The following is a 27,810-nucleotide window of genomic DNA, read 5'->3' as shown; positions in this document are numbered from 1 at the left end:
AGACTGTGCCCCTAGATCGCTGCCTCCTGGGTCCTGAATCTTGCTCCCTACCCCGTGGAGTTTCCGAAACCCCAAGGCACTCAGGCACCGCAAGCCACTCCTAACCTCCCCCACGCCATTCCCCGCGGGCGCTGACCCCGAGGCTGGGCGGGTGGGGTGGGGACTGGCCCCTGAGGCTGGGCGGGCGGCGTGGGCACTGTCCTGGGATTCGCTCGGGCGGCGGGCGCTCGGCCAGGACGTGGGCGGGCGCGGGGTGGCCGTCGCTCCCTCGAGCTCGAGTCCCGAGCAGCCCGGGGTGGTGCCGGAAGCCCGTGCCTGCGGCTCCGGGGGAGGGGAGAGCTCGGCGGGTCCCTGAAGACGCCCTCCCCGCGCGACGTCGCAGGCGAAGCAGCCCCAGGCAGGACCACGAAAAGCGACCGGCAGATTCCGAGCCCCTGACCGTCCGCCCTCCGCTCCCGGCTTGGCCGTGCACGCGTCTCCCGCTCTCCCCGGTTCGTTTGTCGCCACAGCGGCCGGATTCGCGTCTCGCCGGTGGCGCTCCCCGCGCTCGGTTCGGTCGCGCCGCGCGGAGCTCGGCCCTGGCCGCACGCCCGAGGGAGGCGCAGGTCCCCAGCGGCGCGCTGGGCTAGGGAGGCCCCGGGGCGCACCTGCCCGGGAGAAGCGGGGCGGGGCGGCGCGGACGCAGGGCGCGGGCCCGGACGCTGGAGGGGGCTGTGGCTCTCCCGCGTCCCCGCCGCTCCGGCTGCGCGGTGCCCGCCTCCCCCCGCCGAGGGGCCGGCCCAGGCCCGGGGAGGGGCGGCGGCCGCGGCACTTCCCGCTGGCCAGCCTCGGAGGTGACGGGTCCGGTGCGGGCGCTCGGCTGGGGCGTGGGGCGGGGACGCGGCCGCCGCCCGCTTTGCACCGCTCCTCCCCGCGCGACTGGCGCTGGCCCGGCGTCGAGGCGGCCATGGCGACCCGGAGCCCGCTCCCCACCCACCCTGCCTGCTCCGCCCTCCCCTCCGCCCCGCGCCACCTTTGATGGCTCGGACCGCGGCCGGCCACCGCCAGCCCTGCTCGCGCGCCCGCGCCGCCGCCGCCCGCGGGTATTAATAGCCGGCGCCACCGCGCCCTCGGCCTCCGGGGGCTTGGGAGCCGCCGAGCCCGAGCCGGGAGAGGGACCCGCCGCAGCTGCGGGCGCCGTGGAGGTAGGAGGCGCGCGGCGAACAATGACCGCGGTGGGAGGGCGGGGGCCGGGCCGCGGGCTGCCACTTGTGCGAGTCCCGGCGCCCGCAGCGCACGGCCTGGGCCGCGGGTGGAGGTGGGCGTGTGGTCCCCGGGGTCCTGCCCCGCGCAGGCGAACGGCGGGCCGCGGGCCAGGCTCGGGCAGCCCCGGCCACCGTAGCGGGAGCTCGGGGGCCTCGGGGCCCCGCGCTGCCCCCTGCGCCCCTCTCCAGTCACCTCCGCTGACCCGGGCTGCGGGGCTCCGCGCCGGTCCCCGTTCGCCTCTCCCGACCCCGCGCCCTTCCCCCTCTTCCTCGAGTCCGACCGCCCGCTGACGGTGTCGGACGCCGCTTCCGGACCTCCGGCCGCAATCTCGACCCCTGAGGCGGGTTGCGGGCCGGGGAGGTGGCCGCTGGCGCGGATGCCACCGCGCCGCCGGGTGCCCGCCGCTCGCCCACGCGCGGCGCGAGGTTCCCGGCGGGTGACAAAGAGGAACACACCCTCTGCCCAAGTTAGATTTGTGTCTTTCTTGACTGCCTGCCTGTATGCAGGGTAAAGTTGTTGTTGTTGTTGTTGTTTTAATTTTTATTTTTTAAAAGCAAAGGACAGATTGTTTTGCGGCGAGCATTTCCAAACAACTTCTAATTGTGGTTTTACGATTCAAGTTCCGGAAACTTTAGCTGTGTGATCCGGCTGGACCCCGGAGACTGTGTGTGTGTGTGTTTTATTTGAGGCAGGGGGGATATGAATTCACTGTAATGAGTCTGGATCTTGTTTGTGGCAGCTGGGGACCAGTGGCTGCTGGGGATCGAGTAGGGTTCCCCAGAAAGGAGGGAGCTGAGGCTCACAAAGAAGCGAGGCCCTGGTATCTGACCAGCTCGTGGAGACGTGGGAGAGCCTGCTTCTCATCTGGAACAGTTTAGCAGTCTCGGCCTCCCTCTCTCTCCCAGCCCTGGGGAATATCGGTGGCCTCTGGCCGTTTCATTTTATTGTTGTTAAGGCGTTCTCCTCGTCAGTGTGCTGGTTTGACCGCCCAGCCCTGGCCCCTGCTTGGGAACCCCTCTCCTTCCAGCAGGCAGCATCTTCTGAGCCAACCCTGGCCTAGCACTGGATTCTGTTTAATGTGCTTTGCACGTGGTGACTTAGGGAGCCCATTTCAGAACATCCTACAGCATTGTCTTGCTTTTCTTATTCAGTCTGAACACAAGGGGAGGAGAAATAAATATCTTTCTGGTCCTGAAAGCTTTAGGGGGAGTTGTCTTAAAAACTGGCTTCGCGGTTCCGGAGACTCTAGGAGGGCCCTGCCTCATCCTGCCTTTGGCTGTCTTCCTCCTTCCACAGTGTTCTTGTAGGGGGTTTATTCTCCGTCTTTGGGATGGGTTGGTCTCCGGGATCTGACAGTTTCTGACAGTGTGCTTCATAAGTGGGTACAGCTAGCACATGGCTCACTTGATATTCCTGCAGCATCGTTCTGCAGCAAGGCATCAATATTGGAGTTACTCCAAGCACAACGAAACGTTTGTGTTTTTAGAATGTCTGGCTAATAGATCTGCTTCTGGGTAAAATAAATAGAAGCATTATTGGGCAGTGGCTGCTTTACTGAGGGAATTGTTGGTGGAGACAGTGAGTAGATGCCTTCCTAGCCCAGAATCTCTTACTTGTTTCTTTCATTTGAACGGGAAACTAGAAAACCTTGCTGTGGAGGTAGCTGTGCCTCCTAGGGGTAGGGATTCTGTGGTGCACCTCCACCCCCCCGCCGTGATTTGGGGTGTGGTGTTTCATTGAGAAGAAGTTCTGTCATTGTTGGAATCCTTTTGAAGTTTGGTTTATAATGGCCCCTTTCACATGGATATTCTCTTCCTTGAATTGGTACAGGGATGGATTTATTCCTTGGGTCAAAATAGAACGCTAACGTTACTCTGTAGCCAAACTTATCAAAAGAAGATCTTAAAATAATGATCCTGGACAACTTTTTTTACTGGATTATTGCATTTACTTCAAAATTATGCTGAGGCTGCAAGCAACTTGGAGGAATGTTTTTATTTCGCGTTTCATTAAAGAAACTGTCCGGTGGGGGTGGGGGGGTCTGGTTGTGGTGACTCATGCCTGTAATCCTAGCACTTTGGGAGACTGAGGCAGATAACTTGAGGTCAGGAGTTCGGGACCAGCCTGGCCAATATGGTAAAGACCGGTTTCTACTAAAAATAGAGAGTGAAAATACCAGGAGTGGTGGTGTGCACCTGTAATCCCAGCTACTTGGGAGGCTGAGGCGGGAGAATCGCTTGAACCCAGGAGGCAGAGGTTGTAGTGAGCTGAGATCAGGCCACTGCACCCCAGCCTGGGTGACAGAGTAAGACTGTCTTAAAAAAAAATGTCCAGGCCGGGCGCGGTGGCTCAAGCCTGTAATCCCAGCACTTTGGGAGGCCGAGGCGGGTGGATCACGAGGTCGAGAGATCGAGACCATCCCGGTCAACATCGTGAAACCCCGTCTCTACTAAAAATACAAAAAATTAGCTGGGCATGGTGGCACGTGCCTGTAATCCCAGCTACTCAGGAGGCTGAGGCAGGAGAATTGCCTGAACCCAGGAGGCGGAGGTTGCGGTGAGCCAAGATCGCGCCATTGCACTCCAGCCTGGGTAACAAGAGTGAAACTCTGTCTCAAAAAAAAAAAAAAAAAAAAAAAAAGTCCAAGTAAATTATTATTATTTTTTTTTTTTATTTTTTTTTTTTGAGACGGAGTTTCGCTCTTGTTACCCAGGCTGGAGTGCAATGGCTTAATTTTGGCTCACCATAACCTCTGCCTCCTGGGTTCAAGCAATTCTCCTGCCTCAGCCTCCCTAGTAGCTGGGATTGCAGGCATGCGCCACCACAGCCGGCTGATTTTGTATTTTTGTATTTTTAGTAGAGATGGGATTTCTCCACGTTGGCCAGGCTGGTCTATGAACTCCTAACCTCAGGAGATCCACCTGCCTCAGCCTCCCAAAGAGCTGGGATTATAGGCGTGAGCCACCGTGCCCGGCCTTGCTTGATGTTTTGATAGTTTCGTGGACTGGACATTTTAAAGAAGCCTTTTGTTACTGTCTTTGCTTATTGCATATAACTGCTTAGTATTTTTGAGAAATGCAATTTCCTCACCAGCTGAAGGTGTTACAGATAAGAGGGGCCAGTATAATTCTGTAATGCGGGGGCTAGACTCTCTATCTTGGGTGGACAAGTATTCCCTATATTGGTTACCATTTGCCTGGGAGGGCAGGGTGTGGGGTTTGAGGTTCCTGTAGCAGTCTCTCTGCTCTCCTTTGGTGCTTTTGATTGAAAGGAGCCTCTCCAGGCCTGGCTATTGAATGGGAAGCAGTGGATCAGCTTCTTTTCTTGCCTTTTAGTGCCAGAGTTTATGCTGTGGTGGTACCGGGTCATCCTCTTTGTCCTCTTTCTCTCTGCTTCAGCTGTGGTGACATAGGTAGGTTGTTACTGCCTTAACCACTTCCACGTGGCTGGGAAGGTCAGAGCCAAACAGTTTTCATTCAAATTACTTGAAATACTGATTTCTCCAGTCCCATTCGGCCAAATGCAGCCTTTGTTGTTAATCAAGAGGTCCCCAGAAAATGTATATTTAAAACTGACAAAACTTTTTATAGGCTGCCCTTGCCTTGGTTTGAGTTAGTTAAAAATGTTTGGCCAAGTTGGCACTTTGAGCAAAAGTGGGTAATTGATACGTTACTAACATATTGTGCTCCAAGCTTTTGATAGTCATCCGTGGAGACTGAAGCTGAGGCATGCTCAGTGCTGCCTGCAAACTGAAGCTGAGGCATGCTCAGTGCTGCCTGCAAACTTTGAACTAGATTTTAAGTGTTCTTATTTTAATGTGGGATGGAAATTATAGACATACTTCAAGACTTGCAATTAATGTGGGAATTCATCATTTACAGTGAGTGAATTTCATATGTAAAACTGTCATATTTGTCATATTCATACAAAAAAACTGTCATATTCATACATTAAAAAGAGCCTCAGGCCAAACTAGACTGCCTTTAACTCTCTATTATGATAATAACCTTTTACCGCAAGAGTAACTTTAGTTTATGTGCAGAGTTTTGGTGAAATGCTTTTCATAAATTTATTAATTATAAGAGAAGACCTAAAAATCCAGTATTATGGTGACTTTCAGGTTTTATTCTTATCTTGTTCATTCAGGATCTAGTATAGTGTCTGAATATAGCAAACTTGAAAGGGAGTCTCACGGTCACCCAGGCTGGAGTGCAGTGGTGTGATCTCAGCTCACTGCATCCTCCACCTCCTAGGTTCAAGCAATCCTCTGGCCTCAGCCTCCTGAGTAGCTGGGACTATAGGCATATGCCACCATACCTGGTTAATTTTTGTATTTTTAGTAGAGACAGGGTTTCACCATATTGGCCAGTCTGGTCTTGAGCTCCTGACCTTGTGATTTGCCCGCCTTGGCCTACCAAAGTGCTGGGATTACGGGTGTTAGCCACCGTGCCCGGCCGTTTTCTTTTTGAAAGAGGGTCTCACTCTGTCACCCAGGCTGGAGTGAAGTGGCGATCATGGCTCACTGAAGCCTTGACCGCTTGGGCTCAAGCAATCCTTCCATCTCAGCCTCCTGAGTAGCTATGACAACAGACATGTGCCACCATGCTCAGCTAATTTTTTATGAAATTTTTTTTTTTTTTTTTTTAGAGACAAGAGTATCACCACTATATTGCCCAGTCTGTTAAATCCTTGTTGGATGAATAATACATCCAGTTTTTGCCATCCCTTCAAATTAGTCTTTAGGGTTTTTAAAGGGAACTTGTTAATTGTAATGATAGATTGCAGTTCTGGCAGTTTGATACTTGATTTTGTTTTCATTTCATTCTAATTTAGTATTTAAAACTAATCCTTAAAGCTGAGTTAGATGGTAAAAAGACGTAGGCTCCTTTAAAGAAGACAATAAAAGCATGAAGAAAGTGAAACAAACTTGAAATCCTACCACCTGTTACTGACTCCTACCTTAGCATTTTGGCATCTGTTCTGTTACATAGGCTTCTCATTTCTTAACCTCCCCCAAATTTGACATTGTAATTATTTTATATAGTATCCTACTTGTCTGTAAATTTAATTTGCTTACCATTCCTTTTAGGACTTTGAAGCTTGCTTCTGGGATACATTTTCCTTCTTCCTTTTAGAAATTCTGTCAGCATCTGTTGGTGGTAACTTCAGCTTTTGCATGTCTTAAATACTTTGTTCTTGAGTAGTATATTTACCTGGGTGTGTAATTCTGTATTGTTCCTGTGTTAATCAACCATGTTCTGGTCCCATTGCTGTTGCTGTCTAATGATTTGTAACTAGTCTTGTCTTTTCGCTCTGGCTACTTTTAAGATCCTTTGGTGTTCTATATTCTTGCTATGACATGTCTAGGTATTTCTTCTCTTTTACTTTTTGTTTTTATTTTTGAGTCAGGGTCTCACTCCCATTGCCCAGGTTGGAGTGCAGTGGCATGATCTCAGCTCACTGCAGCCTCAACTTCCTGGGCTCACGTGATCCTCTCACCTCAGCCTCCCGAGTAGCTGGGACTACAGGCAAGCACCACCATGCCTGGCTAGTTTTTTGTATTTTTACTAGAGATAGGGTTTTGCCATGCTGCCCAGGCTAGTCTTAAGCTGCCGGGCTCAAGTAATCCTCCCACCTCGGCTTCCCAAAGTGCTGGGTGTACGGGCATGAACTGCCATGCCTGAGTCTCCTTTGCTTTTATTCGTCTCTCTCTCTCCTTCCCTCTTCTCCTCCCCCTCTCTTCTGCTTCTCTTCCCTGCCCCCTTGCTGCTGCCTCTCCCATCCTCTTTATTAGTTTGTTATTTTCTGTTGCTCAGCAGTATTTCAGAGGCTGGATGTGCTATGACTTGGGGATCCATTCACCTTTGGCCACTGCAGTTGTTTTCTGTGTTGGCTCTCACGAATACAGTTGCTGTGAACATTTGAGAACAAATCTGTATGTGGAGATATGTTTTCATTCTTCCTGCTGGGTCTTAAGTGTGTACATAACTTTATAATAAGCTATGTGTAAGAAAGCGTTGGCACCATTTTAGATTCCCACCCGTGATGTATGAGACTTCTAGTGACTCCAGTCCTGATCGGCACGTGGAATGCCTTTTAGCCGTTCTAGTGGCTGTGTGGTGAAATCTCATTGTGGTTTTGTTTTTCATTTTCCTGATAACTAATGCAATGCTTTCATGTGCTTACTGGTCATTTGTACGTCTTTTGTGAGTGTCTGTTAGCTATTTCCTTTTTGTTTTTTTGAAACGGAGTCCCTGTCACCCAGACTGGAGTGCTTGTCTGCCTCATTCGTTTTCTTTTTTGTTTGTTTGTTTGTTGTTTTTTTGAGACGGAGTTTTCGCTCTTGTAGCCCAGGCTGGAGTGCAGTGTGACACGATCTTGGCTCGCTGCAACTTCCGCCTCCCAGCTTCTAGCGATTCTTCTGCCTCAGCCTCCCAAGTAGCTGGCATTACAGGTGTGCAATACGACACTGGCTAATTTTTGTATTCTTGGTAGAGATGGGGTTTCACCATGTTTAATTTTTTTGTTTGGATTGTTTTATATAGCTTTAGTAGATTTGATATACAACAAACTTCACATTCTTTTTTTTTTTTTTTTGAGACGGAGTTTCGCTCTTGTTACCCAGGCTGGAGTGCAATGGCGCGATCTCGGCTCACCACAACCTCCGCCTCCTGGGTTCAGGCAATTCTCCTGCCTCAGCCTCCTGAGTAGCTGGGATTACAGGCACGCACCACCATGCCCAGCTAATGTTTTGTATTTTTAGTAGAGACGGGGTTTCACCATGTTGACCAGGATGGTCTCGATCTCTTGACCTCGTGATCCACCCGCCTCGGCCTCCCAAAGTGCTGGGATTACAGGCTTGAGCCACCACGCCCGGCCCAAACTTCACATTCTTAATATCATGTTACAGTTTGTAGGAGTTCTTTATATATTTCGTGTATAAACCCTTTGTAAAGATCTGTATAGTGTGAATATTTTCACCTAACCTATTTCTTACCTTTTCGTTTTTTAGATATCTTTCGAAAAGCAAAAGTTATTCGGAAAACATTTTACGTGGTCTAGTTATTGAACTTATTTAACATCAGGAAATTTATTCAGTATTGGAGAAATAGCCCATTTCTTGTGTGTATGGCAAGAGAAAAATTGCATATTGCTCCTTTCAAGAGGTCAGGCTCCATTTACTGGATGTCAGTGGAACCATTTTGTTCTTATCTAACTAAAACTGAGTTGGAAAAACCCAAGGATGAAGAAAAAAAATTACCTGCTTATTTTGAAAATATAAGCAAATAAGTATTTAAGATTATGATCAAATAAATAGATGTCTAAAGTCACAAATTGAGTTTGTGTTTGTTCTTTGGCACACGGAAGGATTACGGGAAAAAATGCATTTGAAATCAATGAAAAATGGCTGCCCTGGGCAAAAGCAAGTTACAGCATTCTGAAAAGAGGTCAGCGTGGCAGACACACAGCTCTACAGTCTTGCTTTCCATAGCTTCAGTTACCCACAGTCAACGGCGGTCTGAAAATATTAAATGGAAAATTCCCAAAGTAAACAACTCACAGGTCTTAAATGGTGTGCTGTGTTGAGCAGCGCGATGAAATCTCACAGCGTCCCACTCTGTCTGTCCCTTCTTCGTTATGAGAAACTGAGTACAGTACATTAAGGTATTTTGAGAGACAACATTCATGTAACTTGTATTACAGTATATCAATGTTCTGTTTTATTAGGGGTTGTTAATCTGACTGTGCCTAATGCGTACATTAAAGTTTACCGCAGGTATGTAAGCACAGGAAAACACATAGTGTATGGCAGCGCTACCTGTGGTTTTTAGGCATGCACTGGGGGTCTTGGAATGTAAACCGTCTGGAGAGGGGGACGTCAGCTTCTTTGTTTTGGTAGTAATTGTATCTTTTTATTAGCTTGGGTTCTGAACGAAATAAGCAAATAGCCAGTATTGTAAGGCCAGAAAGTCTGCTCCCCTAGTTTTAGTTTTCTTGCCCATAGAAGGTCAGTGATAAACATTGGCTGATTTCAACTAAAATTTGTGAAATGTACACTCTCTATGACATTTTAGAATAAGGAAGGTACAGGACGATATCAAAGGGGACAAGAATTTGGAGTATAGGTGTTGAAGCCAGCCAGACAAACCTGCCCTTATATATCTTTCACTCTTTTTTTTTTTTTTTTTTTTTTTTTTTTTTTGAGACGGAGTTTCGCTCTTGTTACCCAGGCTGGAGTGCAATGGCGCGATCTCGGCTCACCGCAACCTCCGCCTCCTGGGCTCAGGCAATTCTCCTGCCTCAGCCTCCTGAGTAGCTGGGATTACAGGCATGCGCCACCATGCCCAGCTAATTTTTTTGTATTTTTAGTAGAGACGGGGTTTCACCATGTTGACCAGGGTGGTCTCGATCTGTCGACCTCGTGATCCACCCGCCTCGGCCTCCCAAAGTGCTGGGATTACAGGCTTGAGCCACCGCGCCCGGCCCTGTTTTTTTTTTTTTTTTTTTTTTTTGAGGTGGAGTCTCACTCTGTTGCCCAGGCTGGAGTGCAGTGGTGTGATCTCAGTTTACTGCAACCTCCTCCTCCTGGGTTCAAGCGATTCTACTGCCTCAGCCTCCCTAGCTGGAATTACAGGCATGTGCCACCACCCCCGGCTAGTTTTTGTATATTTAGTAGAGACAGGGTTTCATCATGTTGGCCAGGCTGGTCTCAAACTCCTGACCTCCAGTGATCCGCCCGCCTTGGCCTCCCAAAGTGCTGGGATTACAGTTGTGAACCAATGTACTTAGCCATATCTTCTGTCTTTGATGTTGGGCAGGTTATCAATGCTCTTTCCCTAAAACCTCAAGGGAACATTTAAGAGTGCATTTATCTGCAAGTGGCAGAATGTCTAATAGCAGTTTCAGCCATCAAATACTGAGTTGCTCCAAGTAATAAAAGAAAGGGGCTCCCAGTCTATGTCTCAGCCCAAAATATCATCAAGGACCCAGATGCTTTCTGTCCTACCCTGCTGCCCTCGGCATGTTGTTTTTTGCACTTAGGCTTGTTGCCCAGTGATTAATTAGACTGCTGCAGCCTGGTTAGTCATTATGGCTAATGGCAGTTGCAGCTCCAAGCTTCATACTCTCACGCGTTTGTTGTTACCAGGTCAGTAGCAGCACAGGCTTCTCATTGAGCAAAATCCTTCCCCGAAGACTCCAGCATCTAGGAGGTCTTTGAAGAGGATTCTGGGGAATGTTTGTGTGCTCTTAAAAGGAGACAGAAAGACTAGATGTGATGCTTGGAATCACAGCAGCCATGTTGTTGCTAGATTTGAAATGAAGCAGGCAAGAGGGTGACAGAGCTGAAAGTATATCCAGAGTCGCTAAATGCATCATTGAGTCATTTAGATCGTCTGCACCTGAAGTTTAGCATGCTAAATACTAATGTCGTTTAGGATACTAAATAGTACATGAACTTACTTTCTCATCTTACTTGAGTTGGAGTTTTTGGTTATTGCCATTAAAGCATCATGACTGATGTATTAATTGGAAGGACTATCTTTCATCTGCCATTTAATATTATCTATGAGAAAACTGGTTTCTACTGTTAATTATGTGGAAAGTGACTTAAAGTCATGTCCAATCACTCTTAGAGATGGTCTCTTTTTTTTTTTAGGTGGAGTTTCACTCTTGTTACCCAGGCTGGAGTGCAATGGCGCGATCTCGGCTCACCGCAACCTCCGCCTCCTGGGCTCAGGCAATTCTCCTGCCTCAGCCTCCTGAGTAGCTGGGATTACAGGCATGCGCCACCATGCCCAGCTAATTTTTTTTGTATTTTTAGTAGAGACGGGGTTTCACCATGTTGACCAGGGTGGTCTCGATCTGTCGACCTCGTGATCCACCCGCCTCGGCCTCCCAAAGTGCTGGGATTACAGGGTTGAGCTACCGCGCCCGGCCCAGATGGTCTCTTTAGATGTTTGCTAATGTGTACAAATCACTCAACTGAGTCTACATGAATTTTACCTCCTTTTAAGCTGCCTTGCAGGGCATCTGCTTGGAGTCTACCATTTGGGAGTTTGAGTTACAGAACATAATTGAGAGTATTGCTTCATTTCTTCAAGAGAAAAATGATGGAAGGGCTGGCCATTTTTGTAAATCTAGAAGAGCGTCTATCCGCACATTTACTATTGTTAGGAACGTTGTGAGGAACTTACTCATCAGGGGTTTGTGATCCTCCTTTGTCATCTGACTGGAGTTTTGGGTTCTAATGGAAGGGCTGGCCATTTTAGTTAATCTAGAAGAGCATCTATCTGTACATTTACTATCGTTAGGAACGAAGTGAGGAACTTACTCATCAGGGGTTTGTGGTCCTCCTGTGTCATCTTATCGGAGTTTTTGGTTCTCTAACATCAGGTGCTAACAGGGGCCAAGGTGGAGGCAAGTGGAGTGAGCTGTTTGCAAATATCAGGATATGGGAAACCAGAGGTTTTCTAAATGAGACAAACATGTTAGTGAATCTGTGAAGGAAAGTTAAGTGATTTAAGAATAACCTTAATATATATATGTGTGTGTGTGTGTGTGTGTGTGTGTGTGTGTGTGTGTGTGTAGGTATGTATTTTTGAGACGGACTCTCACTCTGTTACTAAGGTTGGAGTACAGTGGCGCAATCTTGGCTCACTACAACCTCCGCCACTTGGGTTCGGATGAGTCTCCTGCCTCAGCCTCCTGAGTAGATGGGATTACAGTTGTACGCCACCACGCCTGGCTAATTTTTGTATTTTTAGTAGAGATGGGCTTTCACCCTGTTGACCAGGCTGGTTTCAACTCCTGACCTCAGGTGATCTGCCTGCCTTGGCCTCCCAAAGTGCTGGGATTACAGGTGTGAGCCACCACGCCCAGCCTTCTTTGAGTTTTAATGCATAGGTTTGTGTAACCAACCCCACAGTCAGGATATGGGACGTTTCTGTCAACTCAGAAAATTCCCATGTGTTGTACCCCCAGCCCCTGTTAACCACCCATCTTTGCTCTGTCACTAATTTCAGTTTGGTCTTTTCCAGTATGTCCTATAAATGGAATCTTAGCATTTGCAACCTTTTGAGACTGGCTGCTTTCATTCAGCCGAATGTCTTTGTGATTCCAACAGCGCACTCACTTTTGCTGTCTCGTAGTCAGTCGTGTGGACGTACCACAGTGTGTTTACCCATTCACTTACCTACGAACAGTCGAGTTGTGTCCAGTTTGGGGCAATTATGAATAGAGCTGCTATAAACTCTCATATACAGGTTTTGATGTGGATGCAGTTTGATTTCTCGTGGTCAAATAGCTAGAAGGAAAATCCTTACCGGCACTTGATATTGTCAGAATTTTTTATCTTGGCCATTTTTTTTTTTTTTTTTTTTTTTTTTTGAGACAGAGTTTCGCTCTTGTTACCCAGGCTGGAGTGCAATGGCGCGATCTCGGCTCACCGCAACCTCCGCCTCCTGGGTTCAGGCAATTCTCCTGCCTCAGCCTCCTGAGTAGCTGGAATTACAGGCACGCGCCACCATGCCCAGCTAATTTTTTAGATTTTTAGTAGAGACGGGGTTTCACCGTGTTGACCAGGATGGTCTCGATCTCTCGACCTCGTGATCCACCCGCCTCAGCCTCCCAAAGTGCTGGGATTACAGGCTTGAGCCACCGCACCCAGCTTTATCTTGGCCATTTTAATAGGTGTGTAGTGGTAGCTCATCATGGTTTTATATTTTTTTAACTACAAAAAAAAAAATACGGAGAAAAACATCTTTAAGAAGGGCTGACCTGAAGATGTGACTAAACAATTTCCTGGACTGTCTGGCAGAAAAAGACCAGAGAAGCTTTGCTGGCTGTCTGCGTTTTGAAGGAGTAGATTGGAAAGAGGAATTTGGGTCTAAAATCTGAGCCCCAGAGTGGAACAGTGCCAGCATGAAGTAAATAAATAAGATGTCAGCCCTGTAATGCTTATCTCAAGAGACTTGGTGGGGCGTGTGGGTTTAATTCCAGTAGCTACTTTGTTCATTCTCTATGTGAATATAAAGGGATAATCATTCAAAAGTAAAATTACAGAAGTAACTACAAGGCACCGTGGAGGCGGAGAAAGGAGTGCAGGCTTCTGGGCACGCTCTGTTATCTGTCCCTGCATGACACGTTACCCCCAGAGTTGAGCGGCTTGAAACAGTGGTGAATACGGATTACCTTTTGCAGTTCTTGTGGGTTAGGACTTTGGGAATGGCTTCAATGAACAGTTCTGGCTTGGATGTCTGCGATAAAGATGTCAGCTGGAAGCTGGGCATGATGGCACACACCCGTAGTCTCAGGTACTCAGGAGGCTGAGGGGAGAGAGGGTCACTTGAGCCCAGGAGTTCTCAGCCTTGGCAACATAGCAAGACTCCATCTCTATTTTTTTAAAAAGTCAGCTGGGATCCTGGGATCTGCTACCCAGGAGCCGGATAAGCTCCTGAGGCAGGGTGCTTGAGTACCTTGCATGGTGGCTGGCTTCTCCCAGAGTGAGTGCTCCATGAGGAAACGAGGGGAAACTACTGGTGGTTTTCTTACATTTTAATTTAATTTAACTTTTTCTTTTTTGAGACTGGGTCTCACTCTGTCACCCAGGCTGGAGTACAGTGGTGTGATCTCAGCTCATTGCAACCTCCACCTCCCAGGCTCAAACGATCCTCCCACTTGTCTCCCAAGTAGCTGAGACTACAGGTACGCATCACCACACCTGGCTAATTTTTGTATTTTTTTTGTAGAGACGGGGGTCTCACAATGTTGCCCAGGCTGGTCTCGAATTCCTGAGCTCAAGCAGTTGTCCACTTCGGCCCCCTAAACTGCTGGGATTACAGGGGTGAGCCACTGCACTCGGACCTGCTGTGGCTGTGAACTTCCAACCGTGGAAGTTACACACTGTCACTTCCACAGTATCCTCGGGCTTACTGCCAGCCATGACTCAGTGGGAGGCAGTTATGCACCAGTGTGGATGCCAGGAGGCAAGAATCATCGAGTGCTATCTTGGAAGCTGGCTACTACGGGACCCTGAGGTAGCTGTGTTCAAATCCCGCTTCTGCTACTCAAGAGTTGTGTGATCTAGAGCAAGTCATTTCATTTGAATCCGTTTCCTCTCATATTAAAAAAAAAAAACCTTCTGAATAATGCCCGTTAAGATGCAAATCATGGATTCTAAATAGCTTTTTTTTTTTTTTTTTGATGGAGTTTCGTTCTTGTTACCCAGGCTGGAGTGCAATGGTGTGATCTCTGCTCACTGCAACCTCCGCCTCCTGGGTTCAGGCAATTCTCCTGCCTCAGCCTCCTGAGTAGCTGGGATTACAGGCACGCACCACCATGCCCAGCTAATTTTTTGTATTTTTAGTAGAGATGGGGTTTCACCATGTTGGCCAGGATGGTCTCGATCTCTTGACCTCGTGATCCACCTGCCTCGGCCTCCCAGAGTGCTGGGATTACAGGCTTGAGCCACCGTGCCTGGCCTAAATAGCTTTTTATAAAAGTCTCTGTGATCACTGTTTTTTAAGATTTGGAATTTTAGCCATTTGGAATTTCTTTTGAGAATGAAAGATAATATATGAAAATATACTTTGGCAATTTATAAAAGACTTAAGACATGGTAGCTGTTATTTGTATTATTAAACTATGAAGCTTTGAATCTGAACTGTGTGTAAGCATGTAAACAAAGGTAAACACATTAACATTCTTTTTTCGCAAAAGTCTTAGTCACGCAGCTCCTTTCACTTTATTTATTTATTTTCAGACATAAGTTCTTACACTGTCACCCAGGCTGGAGCGCAGTGGTGCAATCATAGCTCATTGCAGCCTTGAACTCCTGGCTCAAATGATCTTCCTACCTTAGCTTTCCAAAGTTGTGGGATTACAGGTGTGAGCCACTGTGCCTGGCTGATGTTTAAATTTTGTATAGAGATGGAGCCTTGCTATGTTGCACAGGCTGGTCTTGAATGCCTGGCATCAAGCAATCCTCCTGCCTCAGCTTCCCAAAGTGCTAGGGTAAGCCACTGTACCTGGTCGCCATTAGAATCTGGGTTTTTTAAATTAAAATTAAAAATTTTTTTTGAAGAGACAGTGTTTTGCTGTGTTGCCCGGGCTGATCTCGAACTCCTGGGCTCAGTCCTGCCATAGCATCCCAAAGTGCTGGGATTACAGGCATGAGCTACCGTACCAGGCCTAGAATCTATATATGTTTTTATTTATGTTTTCCTTTCCTGAAAGGGGAAAGTCAGTCCCTGAATTAGCAAAAATGAAATTCCTCATCTAGTCTTCAATAATACCCCCAAATAAGAAGTATGTAATTTGAGGTCTGCTGGGCTGTGCTGGAAGGAGGTCGAAAGACATTATTGATGAGTTTAGCACGTCTGCAGAGTGGACGTGGAGGGCCACCGCACTGCACCGTGGCTTTATAGAGGTTTTAGAGAATGCTCACTTGGGAAAGTCGTTTTGGAATGCATGCATCAGCACCCTTTGAATTGACTGGAGTAGTCAAGAAAAGTTTTGGTTTTGAAGTGCTCATTGTGTGGGATCATGTTACTGTTTTGCTGGAATTGATGAGTGTGGCTGGAAGAAACCTGGTGTTTTTGCCCCATTTTCTTTCCCAGCCTCCTGTACTTGCCCTTTCCCTCGTCAGTCCCCCTCTCCCATGCTGTCTAGGTGACCTCTGACGACAAGCCACAGCCTTTCTCTGTCACATCTTCCCATCTGCCACTGCCCCGGCCTTCCACCAAGTCCCTCTCTGCTCTGACATTCACCCAGTCCCTGCCTACCTCCTTCCAGAAGCCTTCCCTGAGGCTAACATCTCCTCCTGGGTGCCACCTTGGACCCTCCGTGCTTTTACTGGCGTGTTTACTCACTTCTCCACTTACTTTGCTCATGTGAGCACTAACATTGATTGCACATTTGAAGTCCTAGGCTGAGATCTAACAGCCCAACCACCCTGATACATAAGAGGGAAGTGGAGGCTCAGAGAGGTTAAGTGTGTTGCCTAAGGTCACACAGCTTATAATTGGCAGAGCAGGGGTAGAAGCTCAGGAAGTTTTTCCTCACTTAGAACAACTTCTACCTAAGTATTTTACACATCTGCATTCCTGATGCCTGGCAAAGTGCCAGGAATATAGTAGGTGCTCAATAAATAGTTGTTGAAGATGAATTTTCTTAAGCAGTAAACTTTATCACACATCATTTCTGGACATTTGTTTGTAACATGTAGCCTCCCTTGGCCTTCTGCAGGATGAGGTTCTGAATTACTGCTCTTCCTTGACCCTCCTGTGGCTGGCGGGGGAGTCACTTAGCACTTCTTTTGTGATAACACTGTTAATTTGCGGCTAAGATGATGATGTTTGCTTAAAATTCTATGCATGACGTATACGTACATGTGCTGAGAAAAGGCTGTTACTTACGGTTTTCTTTGCATGAGATTAATGGAGGTGGTTTTTATTTTCCACTTTGAACTTTTCTGTATTGTTCCCATGAATTTTTATTGCTTTTGTAATTACCAAGCCATGTTACTTACAAGGAGAAGAGTAAACTTTTTTTTTTTTTCAGAGTGCATGGAAAGGAAAACCTGAAGTTTTTTTCCCCTGTGGATTAAGCTAAGCCTGCCACACGTGTAAATAGTCACGGGAGACATACTTTGGCTACAGAACAGGCATTGCAGCTCTGTCCCCGCCCTACTACTGAAACCATTTTCTCCCAGGTCATTTTCTTATTCCAGTGTGTCACAGGCACATACCAAAGGAAGGTAGGTGTGCATGACACTTGAGTGAGAGGTGGTCCTCTGGGGGAGATGGTTATTCCAAGGAGTGTATTTGTAGTTCAGAAGTTGAAGGCTGTCCAGGTGAGTGGGATGCTTTGGTTGGAGGTAGAGTAATGCATTAGTATGAACTCAGGCTCTAGGTAGAATAGTAACTCCAAAGTCACACAAATAAACCCCAAAGTGTGCCTTTGCGGTCAGGCCCAGAATGTTTGGCAGGGGACCAGGGACAGGGAACGGTTGCTTTTCTCAGGATTCTAGGTAATTTAGCCAGGACTGCCGGGGCGAAGAGACCGTCTGGTGGTTTGATTCTTTCGATTTTAAAAATGGCATACTTCACTGTTAGGAAAGAAAATTCTGAGGCGGGCAGAGATGGTTTTCTCTTCTGTCTGTGTCATGCTGTTCGTGGCCGCACCCGCCTGTTCACCTGGAGGAGCTAGCAGGAGGGGCATTGCCCTAGCTCCGTTCCTTGCTTTCCCTGGCATAATTTTGGGCCAGGAAGATTCATCAGTTCTAAAAATTGAGGAGAAAGAATAAGAAAAGTCTGTCTTCAAGGCAGAGAAATCCCAGTCATCTGTCAAAACCCATTTCTCGAAAATTGCTTGGAAGTCTACTGTGTGAACTGGCATGGCAAAGAGCGTGTAGGAAACGCTTTCTGGCCCGTCCTCGGAATCGTGCTACTTGATGGGGTGCTGTTCCCGTGGCCGGTTTTGTGCTGGTATCCTGCTAGGCACTGTGCTCAGCGTGTTGCGAAGATTTTTCACTTGACCCTTCAGTGAGGAAAGGTATTCATTTGACAGGAGAGGAAGCTGAGGCGTAGACTATATGGTATTATGCCCAATGTCACACAGCTAATAATTGAAATCAGGCTTTTCCAGAGTACACATTCTTCTCGGAGGCACAGTTTGGGGTCTTCTTGTGATACAGGTGTCCCTGAGTATTCCAGATGAGGGTAACAGGACGTACCCAAGACCAGGGTCAGACCCAATCTTTATTGAAAATTTTATTGCTTTGTTCATTGTGGATTTTTTTTTTTTTTTTTTTTGAGATGGAGTCTTGCTCTTGTTGCCCAGGCTGGAGTGCAATGGTGCGATCCTGGCTCACCCTAACCTCCACCTCCTGGGTTCAAGCGATTCTCCTGTCTCAGCCTCCTGAGTAGCTGGGATTACAGGCATGCGCCACCATGCCTGGCTAATTTTGTATTTTTAGTAGAAATGGGGTTTTTCCATGTTGGTCAGGCTGGCCTGGAACTCCAGACCTCAGGTGATCCACCCACCTTGGCCTCCCAAAGTGCTGGGATTACAGGCATGAGTCACCATGCCTGGCCTACTTATGATTTTAAAACATATTCATTACACATGACTATGTTAAAATGATCGAGTGTCTGGCACCCCCTTAAACGTTGCACCCAAGGTGAGTTCCTCACTGGCCTCACGCTAGTGCCAAGTAGTGAGCATTTGTGGAGTGGGAGGATGAAAATCCAGTCAATTACCAGACGATTTCATCATCATTTTCGGCATTGTAGTACGGTGTAGTTTCCTTCAAGACATTTTTGGAGGTGAGTCATGGTCTTAAAGATGTACTTTAGCATCACCTTTGAATGTACTGATCTGTCTGATACACGGTTGTTGGTACCAGAGGTTGCTTGCAACATTTCACCTTTGAGAAACCAAAGCCCAGGTCCAGTGAAAGCTGGTGAGAGTCACTGTGCCCGGGAAACCGTTCGTTTGGAGCTTGGTAATGGTGGTGAGGGAAGAAGGAGTTCTATTTTTAAATTGAAGTCACATCATAAAGGAGCTGAGAAGTTAAGCCGCCTTTGAGTGCATATGCCAGCGCTCTGGCAGGTGTGTGCTGTAGGCGTGATGGTGGGGCCTGGGCCCCTTCCTGGCGCTGGGCAGTGGCTGTCCCCTTTGCCTGCATTGCTCTAGGATGACTTGGGTAGACCAGCTGTCCACAGATTGTAAAGATAGCCTAATGTATTTCACGTAGCAATAGGCTGTGTTTCACTGAGGCTTTAAAAAAAAATTAAAAATAATCTCGTTTCTTCAAAAGCTTTTTTTCTTCTTTTTGTTAATTTCGAAAATAAATAGGGTCATTGTAGAAACATTGAAAGTGAAGAAAAGTAGTCAGGCAGAATACATACATGCAGATACCTGTTGTTAACAATTACCACTCCAGCACACACAGATTGCTTTTGTCATATTTGCCATATATATATGTATTTTTTTTAAATTTTGAGTCTTGCACTGTAGCCTAGGCTGGAGCGCAATGGCGTAATCTTGGCTTACTGTAACCTCCACCTCCTGGGTTCAAGCGATCCTCCTGCCTCAGCCTCCTGAGTAGCTGGGATTATAGGTGCATACCACCACACCTGGCTAGTGTTGTTTTTTTTTTTGGTTTTTTTTTTTGATATTTTTAGTAGAGGCAGATTTTTGCCACGTTGGCCAGGCTGATCTCGAACTCCTGACCTCAGATGATCCACCCGACGTGGCCTCCCAAAGTGCTGGGAGTACAGGAGTGAGTCATTGTACCTGGCTTATATTTGTCTTGTTTTCTTTCCTTAAGTTTTAAAAAATGGACTTTATTATTTATAGCAGTTTTAGGTTCTCAGCAAAATGGAGTGGAAGCTAGAATTCCCCTGTGCCCTCCCTTCAAACCTTCCCTACTATCAACATCCCACAATTTCCTTAATTTTTACATTTTAAAGAATGCTCTATTTTTTTCATGTTGGTAATATATATTATATATATGTTTTGTGAATTTCTTTCCCCTCCGTTATCTTGCCTCAGTAATCTTTTTTTTTTTTTTTGAGATGGAGTTTTGTTCTTATTGCCCAGGCTGGACTGCAATGGTGCGATCTCTGCTCACTGCAACCTCTGCCTCCCAGGTTCAAGCGATTCTCCTGCCTCAGCCTCCTGAGTAGCTGGGATTCCAGGCAGATGGCACACGGCACATGCCAGTACGCATGGCTAATTTTTGTATTTTTAGCAGAGATGAGGTTTCACCATGTTGGTCAGGTTGGTCTCGAACTCCTGACCTCGTGATCTGTCCACCTCAGCCTCCCAAAGTGCTGGGATTACAGGCATGAGCCACCGCGCCTGGCCACTTCAGTAATTTTTAAGTGAACATGATTGAGGTCAGAGGTCTCTTGAGGTCATTTCCTGTTGACCTTTCTCTGAGGAATGTGGCTGAGTTCACATGGGAAGGGGGTTCGCAGATGTCCTTTAAGTCCTTGTATATTTATTATGTGATGATTTCCCAGAATGTGTACCGAAGGCTTTAGGGACTACGAAGTCTCTACCTTCTCTTCTTTTTCTTTCTTTCCTCCCTCGCTCCCTCCCTCCCTCATTCTTATCTTCTTTCTTTCTCCCTTTTTTTTTCTGAGGCAGGGCCTCATTCTGTTCCCAGAGCTGGGGTGCAGTGGTTTGATCATAGCTCATTGCAGCCTCAACCACCAAGGCCCAAGCTATCATCCCACCTCAGCCTCCCAGGCAGCTGGGACTACAGGTGTAGGCTGCCACTTCTGGCCAATTTTTGGAATTTTCTTTGTAGAGATGGGGGGTCTTGCTGTCTTCCCCAGGCAGGTCTCAAAATGACCCCAAGCAATCCTCTCCTCTTAGCCTCCCAAAGTGCTGGATTACTGGCCAGCCACTGTGCCTGTCTCTTCCTGTCTCTTGTATCATTTGCCTTTTTTCTCACTGGTCCTTGGGGGACGGGGTTTGGGATTCACTTTCTATTAAAAGTGTTCTTCATGGGTTCGAAAATAGAAATGTAGCGGGAATGTTTCCAAAAAAGTCTTAGGTGTCAGGGGAATCACCTAAGTGAGATGAACCCATTAATACTCCTGTTTGCCATGCCTGCCTACAAGTGTGGGGTTTCAAAGTGGCATAGGACGGATTGCCAGGGTGGTGGGTAGGTGGGAACTGACGAGGTCTGCCTTCTGAGTGATGTGCAGAGGAGAACCTTTTCTTTGTATACCAACAGTTTTGGCTTATTTTGTTCCATCTGTGCAGCTATTCCTAGCTCAAGGCATGGCCTAGTAGCTGTTCATTAAATCTTTGTTGAAGAAATCCCTCTTGGGGTTTCTGGATAAACATACCTTGAACCTGTCAAACGTGGGCTGACCTCACCAGCTGTTTGGCCCCCATGGTCTATAAAAGCCTTGAATTTATATGGTCTTAGTCTTCAGACACCGTTTTTCTGCTTTACCCATCCTTTGACTTCTAGATTGTTTCTGTCTTCTCATGTCCAGGCTTGTTGGCCTCTGGTGAAGTTAGAAGTGCTCTAACAATGTTCTAGGAATGACTGAGGCGCCTTGCAAGTCAGGAGCTACAAGATCTTAAAAACAAATACCCACCTAGGTTGCTGGCGAGGTTGCGGAGAATAGGGAACGCTTATATACTGTTGGTGAGAGTGTGAATCAGTTCAATCGTTGTGGAAAGCAGTGTAGCGATTCCTCAGAGAGCAAAATACAGAACTGCCATTCAACTGAGCAATCTCATTATTGGGTATAAATCGCCCCAAAATATAAATCATTGTACCATAAGGACATATGCACGTGAATGTTCATTGCAGCAGTATTCACAATAGCAAACACATGGAAGCAGTCTAAATTCCCACCAATGACAGATTGGATAAAGAAAACTTGGTATATGGCCGGGCGCAGTGGCTCATACCTGTAATCTCAGCACTTTGGGAGGCCGAAGTGGGCGGATCACCTGAGGTCGGGAATTCGAGACCAGCCTGACCAACATGGGGAAACCCTGTCTCTACTAAAAATACAAACTTAGTTGGGTGTGATGGTGGATGCCTATAATCTCAGCTACTTGGGAGGCTGAGCAGGAGAATCGCTTGAACCCGGGAGGCAGAGGTTGCGGTGAGCTGAGATTGTACCATTACACTCCAGTCTGGGCAAGAAGCGTGAAACTCTGTCTGAAAAAAAAAAAAAAAGAAAGAAAATGGGGTACATATATACCATGGAACACTATGTAACCATGAAAAAAGAACAAAATCATGGTCTTTGCAGGGACTTGGATGGAGCTGGAAAGCATCATCCTTAGCAAAGTAACACAGGAACAGAAAAGCAAATGCTGCATGTTGTCACTTATAAGTGGGGGCTAAACGATGGGAACTCATGGACACACAGAGGGGAACAACACACACTGGGCCCCACTTGAGATGGAGGGTGGCAGGAGGGAGAGGATCAGAAAAAATAACTGTTGGGTGCTAGGCTTAGTACCTGGATGACGACATAGTCTGTACAACAAACCCCTGCGACGTAAGTTTACCTATATTAACAAACCCGCACATGTAGCCTGAACTTAAAAGTTGAAGAGTAAAAAACCAAAAATCCACCCCCACTTCAAATCCCAATCACCCAATTAGGAAAAAAAAATACTTATTTGTTTGTGGGTTTTTTCTGAGAGGGGATCTCACTATGTCACCCAAGCTGGAGTGCAGTGGCATGATCTAGGTTCACTGCAACACCTGCCTCCCAGATTCAGGTAATCAAAAATAACTTACTTGGTAGTATGATACCATAGATTAGTGGTTTATACATTAAACTAAGCATGACTTTTTCTTTCTTTCCTTCTTTATTTCTTTCTGTCTGTCTGTCTGTCTGTCTTTCTGAGACGGAGTTTTGCTCTTGTCGCTCAGGCTGGAGTGTAATGGTGTGATCTTGGTTCACTGCAGCCTCCACCTCCTGGGTTCAAGCAATTCTCCTGCCTTAGCCTCCCGAGTGGCTGTGATTACAGGTGCCTGCCACCATGCCTGGCTAATTTTTGAATTTTTAGTAGAGATGTGGTTTCACCACATTGGCCAGGCTGGTCTCAAACTCCTGACCTCCGGTGATCCACCAGCCTTGGCCTCCCAAAGTGCTGGGATTATAAGCATGAGCCACCGTGCCCGGCCAGCATGACCTTTTCTAAACACTTCATGATTATCCTTCTTTAGCTTAATTCTAATTGCCGGATTGCTTGACTGTACCTCCACGAATAATCCTTTTGGCATTAACTCCTGCGAATGCCTTGCTTTTAATGAACAGTTTACCTAAAAGCATCTAAGATTGTACAGGAAACACAGGACAGAAAGTTCCAGGAAATTGGCATATGGATAATTTGCCTCCATTTGTATTTGTTGATTTACGGGCCACCAAGGTCCGTTTTGGGGGTGTGGTGTTTGTTTCCACCATATGGCGGGTGACGGAACATCTGGACTGTTTACCTCACATCTACAGGGCAGCATTTCAGGGACTCCTGTTTTGAGAATGTGGGAAAGGACGTTTTAATTCTAGTCTGAAAGAGTCGGAGGGTCTGGGTTGCTCTTGTCGGGTTTGTGCTCAAGTCTTTTAATTCTTTCTAATTGAATCCCTTGGCATAAGATTCTTTTGATTTGTATTTGATTAAACAGCAAAGCAACACATCTGTGGCCTTCATTTGTATGCATTTTTACCTCCTGCTGTGAACCCAATGAGAGGCGACTTTCAGAGAACTTGGGTTTTGGTTTAATACAAAACAAGCTGATATTCTTAATTGTTTAAGGAATTACATGGCGTTTTTCATTGTTGTTCTGGCTCCTTCCTCCGCCATCTAATGTGTAAAATATGTGTGAGAGGGTAACATCTCCAAAACAGAGCCGTGGTCTGGCAAGTTGAGAGGTTTGTCAGTTAGAATTGTCAAAAGTGGGTTGGCCTCAGTGGCTCACACCTGTAATTCCCAGCGCTTTCTAAGGCCAAGGCGGGTGCTCACTTTAGGTCAGGAGTTTGAGACCAGCCTGGTCAACATGGTGAAATCCTGTCAGCTCACAAATTAGCTGAGCGTGGTGGCGGGTACCTGTAATCCCAGCTACTCTGGAGGCTGAGTCAGGAGAATCGCTTGAACCCAGGAAGTGGACATTGCAGTGAGCCAAGATTGTACCACTGCACCCCGGCCTGGGTAACAGAGCAAGACTCTGTCTCAAAAAAAAAAAAAAAAAATTGTCCAGGGTGAATGATGTGATGAGTGCTTTGTTGGTCTCATTTTTCTTTATCCTTTAAGTAATTTAAAATCATACTGTAACTTGGCATATTATGCTGATAGTAAAGGAAATGAAACAGTTTTTGAGGAGAGCCATCAGTGTTTCAAGGCAGATTGTAACTGTTGAAGTAATAGGTATTGTGAGTGCTCTTCTGTGCCCAGAGATGGACATGCCTTGATTTTTAAACCCCACTGATTCAGAGTTCAGGACAGTTTGACCTTTGTCAGTCTGAAGTTTGTTTTAACAGAAGGCTGTGGGAAAAAGTTTGTTAAACAAATAATGAAAGTAAAGTTACAGTGGAAAGTTTATTTAAGAAAATAGGCTTTCCCCAACACTTTTAGCAGCATTAGTAATTATTTCCCATTAAAGCAAGCCTAGTAAGACCTTAATATGATAATCTCTCATCATTAAAAAAAAAACCCTTTCAGAAGTTTGTTTTTGTTTTTGTTTTTGTTTTTGTTTTAACACCCAGGCTGGAGTGCAGTCATGAACTTGGTGCACCGAAACCTCTGCCTCCCAGGTTCAAGCAGTTCTCCTGCCTCAGCCTCCCAAGTAGCTGGAATTACAGACGCATATCACCACCACACCTGGCTAATTCTTTGGTATTTTTAGTAGAGATGGGGTTTTGCCATGTTGGCCAGGCTGATCTCGAACTCCTGACCTCAGGTGATCTGCCTGCCTCTGCCTCCCAAAGTGCTGGGATTATAGGCGTGAGCCACCTGGCTGGGCCCAGAAGTATTTTATGCGTAGACATTTAACATAAATGGTGGCATACCCTAAATACAGTGTTGTGCCTGTTCTCTTCAGTTTAGTGGACTCTGAAGATGGTTTCATATTAGTACATAGAGATCGGCCTCATTCTTTTTATTGGCGTATAAACAGAGGGGTACCATTAAATAATCTGTACAATTTTCCCTATTGATAGACATCTAGGTTCTTCTGAATATTTTGCTGGTCTAAACGATGCTGCTCTGAAGATCGTTGATACCTCAAGTATAGAATCCTAGCAGTAGGATCAGTGGTCAAAGGGTGTATTTGTTTTTAATATACATAGATAATGCCATATTGCCCTTCATGGTTTACAACTTTATAACTGTTCATTCGTTTATGAACTTGTACATAGTGCTTACTTTGTGCTTGAAACTATATAAAATGTTTTACAAATACTGTTTAATTCCCAAAGCTACCTGTAAGGGAGAGGCATTATTATCACAGTTTTGCTGATGAAGAAACTGAGAGAGGAGTGATTAAGTGACTTGCCCAAGGTTTGCCACCAGTAAGTAGTAGAGCAAAGATCTGAACCCACGCAGTCTGGATCTGCTGTTGGCTCTTAATTACTGTGCTTGGGCCATTTCTCCCAAGCCTGAAACCCACAGTGATGGCATATATTTTCACCTGTCCTAATCTGTCAGTGTGATGCCAATTTTTCTTGTCTTCTTTTTTTTTTTTTTTTTTTTTCCTGAGGCAGGGTCTCGCATTGTCACTCTGGCTGGAGTGCACTGTCGTGATCATGGTTCACTGCAGCCTTGACCTCCTTGGGTTCAAGGGACAATCCCACCTCAGCTTCCTGAGAAGCTGCCCGTCTGATTTTTTTTGTATTTTTAGTAGAAATTGGGTTTTGGTATGTTGCCCAGGCTTACCGTGAACTCCTGGGCTCAGGCAATCCGCCTGCCTCGGCCTCCCAAAGTTCTGGGATTACAGTCATGTGCCACCATGCCTGGCCCAGTTTTTCTTAATTGTCATTTTGCACTTTTCTTACTACTCATTGTGGTTGAATACATTTTCACGTGTTGACAAGTTGACAAGCCATTTGTATTTTCTTGACCATCCTTCTCCTGTTCCTGTCCCTTACCCAGTTTTCCATAAGGTTGCAAATATTTTTCTTACCGATTTATAGGACTTCCTTTATATGTGGAGAATTCTTGATTTATAGGAGTTCCTTTGTATAGGGAGAAAATCAGCCCTTTCTAATATGTAATTCAAGTACTTTTTCCTACATTGTAGTTTGCTTTGGCTTTGCATTTTTTTATTTGTTTTTTCTACCCCGCCCAGGGCCTCTAGCATTTAGGTCATGCTTAGAGAGATCTGCAATTTGAGAACAGTTTTACCGTTTTTTTTTTTTTTTTTTTTTTTTTTTTCTGAAACAGAGTCTCATTCTGTCACCTGGGCTGGAGTGCAGTGGCGTGATCTTGGCTCACTGCAGCCCTCTCCCAGGTTCAAGGTATTCTCCTGCCTCAGTTTCCCAAGTAGCTGGGATTATAGGTATCCACCACCACATCTGACTGATGTTCATATTTTTAGTGGAGACAGGGTTTCACCATGTTGGCCGGGCTGGTCTCGAACTCCTGACCTCAAGCGATATACCCACCTCAGTCTCCCAAAGTGCTGGGGTTATAGGCATGAGCCACCACGCCTGGCTGCAGTCAGTTTTTAAAAATCTTATATTTTCTTCCAGAACTTTATGGTTTGTTTAAAAAAATCTACATTGACTTGTGTAATACTGGGATCTAATTTTATCTTTCTAATAATAATCAGTAGTAATGATGCACACTATACAAGAATAAAGAGCCTTCCAATAGATTAGATTTGGTGCCATGCAGTTGTAAGAGACTCTGCTCTGATTACCGACAGCTGAACTGCATTCATGAGCTTTGTGGCTGATGTATATACCACAACTAATTTTCCTTAGTTGTCCAGTTTTGTTTTCCCTGGAGTTAATAGTTATCTTGTTTTTCCTTTGCTTCACTTTCACGTCCTTATCTAATTAATTCTGAAACTCTCACCGGTTGTCTAAATCTCCTTTTAGTCTGTTCAAATTAATCAGATGATTAGATATCCTGTTTCATCCTTGAGAGACCCTTATCCAGAAGTCTTCAGACGGACCAGGTTTCTCTCTGGCCTGGTCAGTGTCCTAGGGTCTCCCCCTACTGTATCCTTTGGAGGGGGAGGTTTCCCTTGCCTCTATTACCTGATGTAGGATCTGTGTCGTGGACAGCTTCAGGGATCTCTCCATGACCCTGATCACCCCTTTTACGTCTCTTTCCTGAAATCTGTTTCCTGGAGCTTGTCTTCTGATTTCTGTTTTCTCCCCTTCATTCTGGTGGAGCTCTTCCCAAACTGTGGGGGGTGATAAATGCTTTGAGACCTTGAGGGCTTGATAGAAGACCAGCAAACAGGATCATGAGCTGAGAGGCTGTTTAAGAAGTAGTTGAGGCTGGGTGCGGTGGCTCACGCCTATAATCCCAGCACTTTGGGAGGCTGAGGTAGGTGGATCACGAGGTCAGGAGTTTGAGACCAGCCTGGCCAACATAGTGAAACCCTGTCTCTACTGAAAATGCAAAAAATTAACTGGGCATGGTGGTGGGCACTTGTAATCCCAGGTACTTGGGAGGCTGGGGCAGGAGAATCGCTTGAACTCAGGCGGCGGAGGTTGCAGTGAGCCGATATGGATCTAAAGTACTCCAGCCCAGGCAACAGTGTGAGACTCCATCTCAAAAAAAAAAAAAAAAAAAAAAAAAAAAAAAAAGGTAGCTGAAATGTTCAGGTGTGCCGTACTTCCTGCTGCGGGCAGAGGGATCAACTGTCAATCCCTACTGCACTCACCCAGTGTGGTTCGCAGTGCAGTCTTTGTTTAACTCTGTTGGTGGTTATGTTATTATGACTGTATGGACTTGTTCACTGCAGAGCCAGATAATGCCCTATGAGGATTTTCTTCCAAAACTGTGTTTTTATTGTTGTTGAGATAATTCATTTTTTAAAATTTGCGATTTTTTACATGG

The 27,810-nt window shown here is 46.4% G+C and overlaps 1 protein-coding gene across 6 annotated transcripts in view; it reads left to right on the top strand.

The window, feature by feature from the left end:
• Positions 1-402: 402 nt before the first annotated feature.
• Positions 403-27,810, top strand: part of FARP1 (FERM, ARH/RhoGEF and pleckstrin domain protein 1) — a 321,741-nt gene continuing 294,333 nt past the window's right edge. For 2 of the 6 annotated variants that reach the window (XM_039473410.2, XM_039473409.2), the window contains exon 1: positions 807-1,184. The gene's annotated coding sequence lies outside the window, so the exon portion shown is untranslated. Of the gene's footprint in view, positions 492-750; positions 1,185-13,994; positions 14,283-16,806; positions 17,003-27,810 lie in introns of those variants that run through there. The other 4 variants (XM_003928211.4, XM_074387521.1, XM_074387520.1 and 1 more) reach the window with 4 other exon arrangements.

The sequence above is a fragment of the Saimiri boliviensis genome, chromosome 16 (assembly GCF_048565385.1).
Source record: "Saimiri boliviensis isolate mSaiBol1 chromosome 16, mSaiBol1.pri, whole genome shotgun sequence".
In the NCBI taxonomy this organism is placed as follows: Eukaryota; Metazoa; Chordata; class Mammalia; order Primates; family Cebidae; genus Saimiri; species Saimiri boliviensis.
The sequence above is the reverse complement of the archived record's forward strand: the minus strand, read 5'-3'. Positions and strand labels throughout refer to the sequence as shown.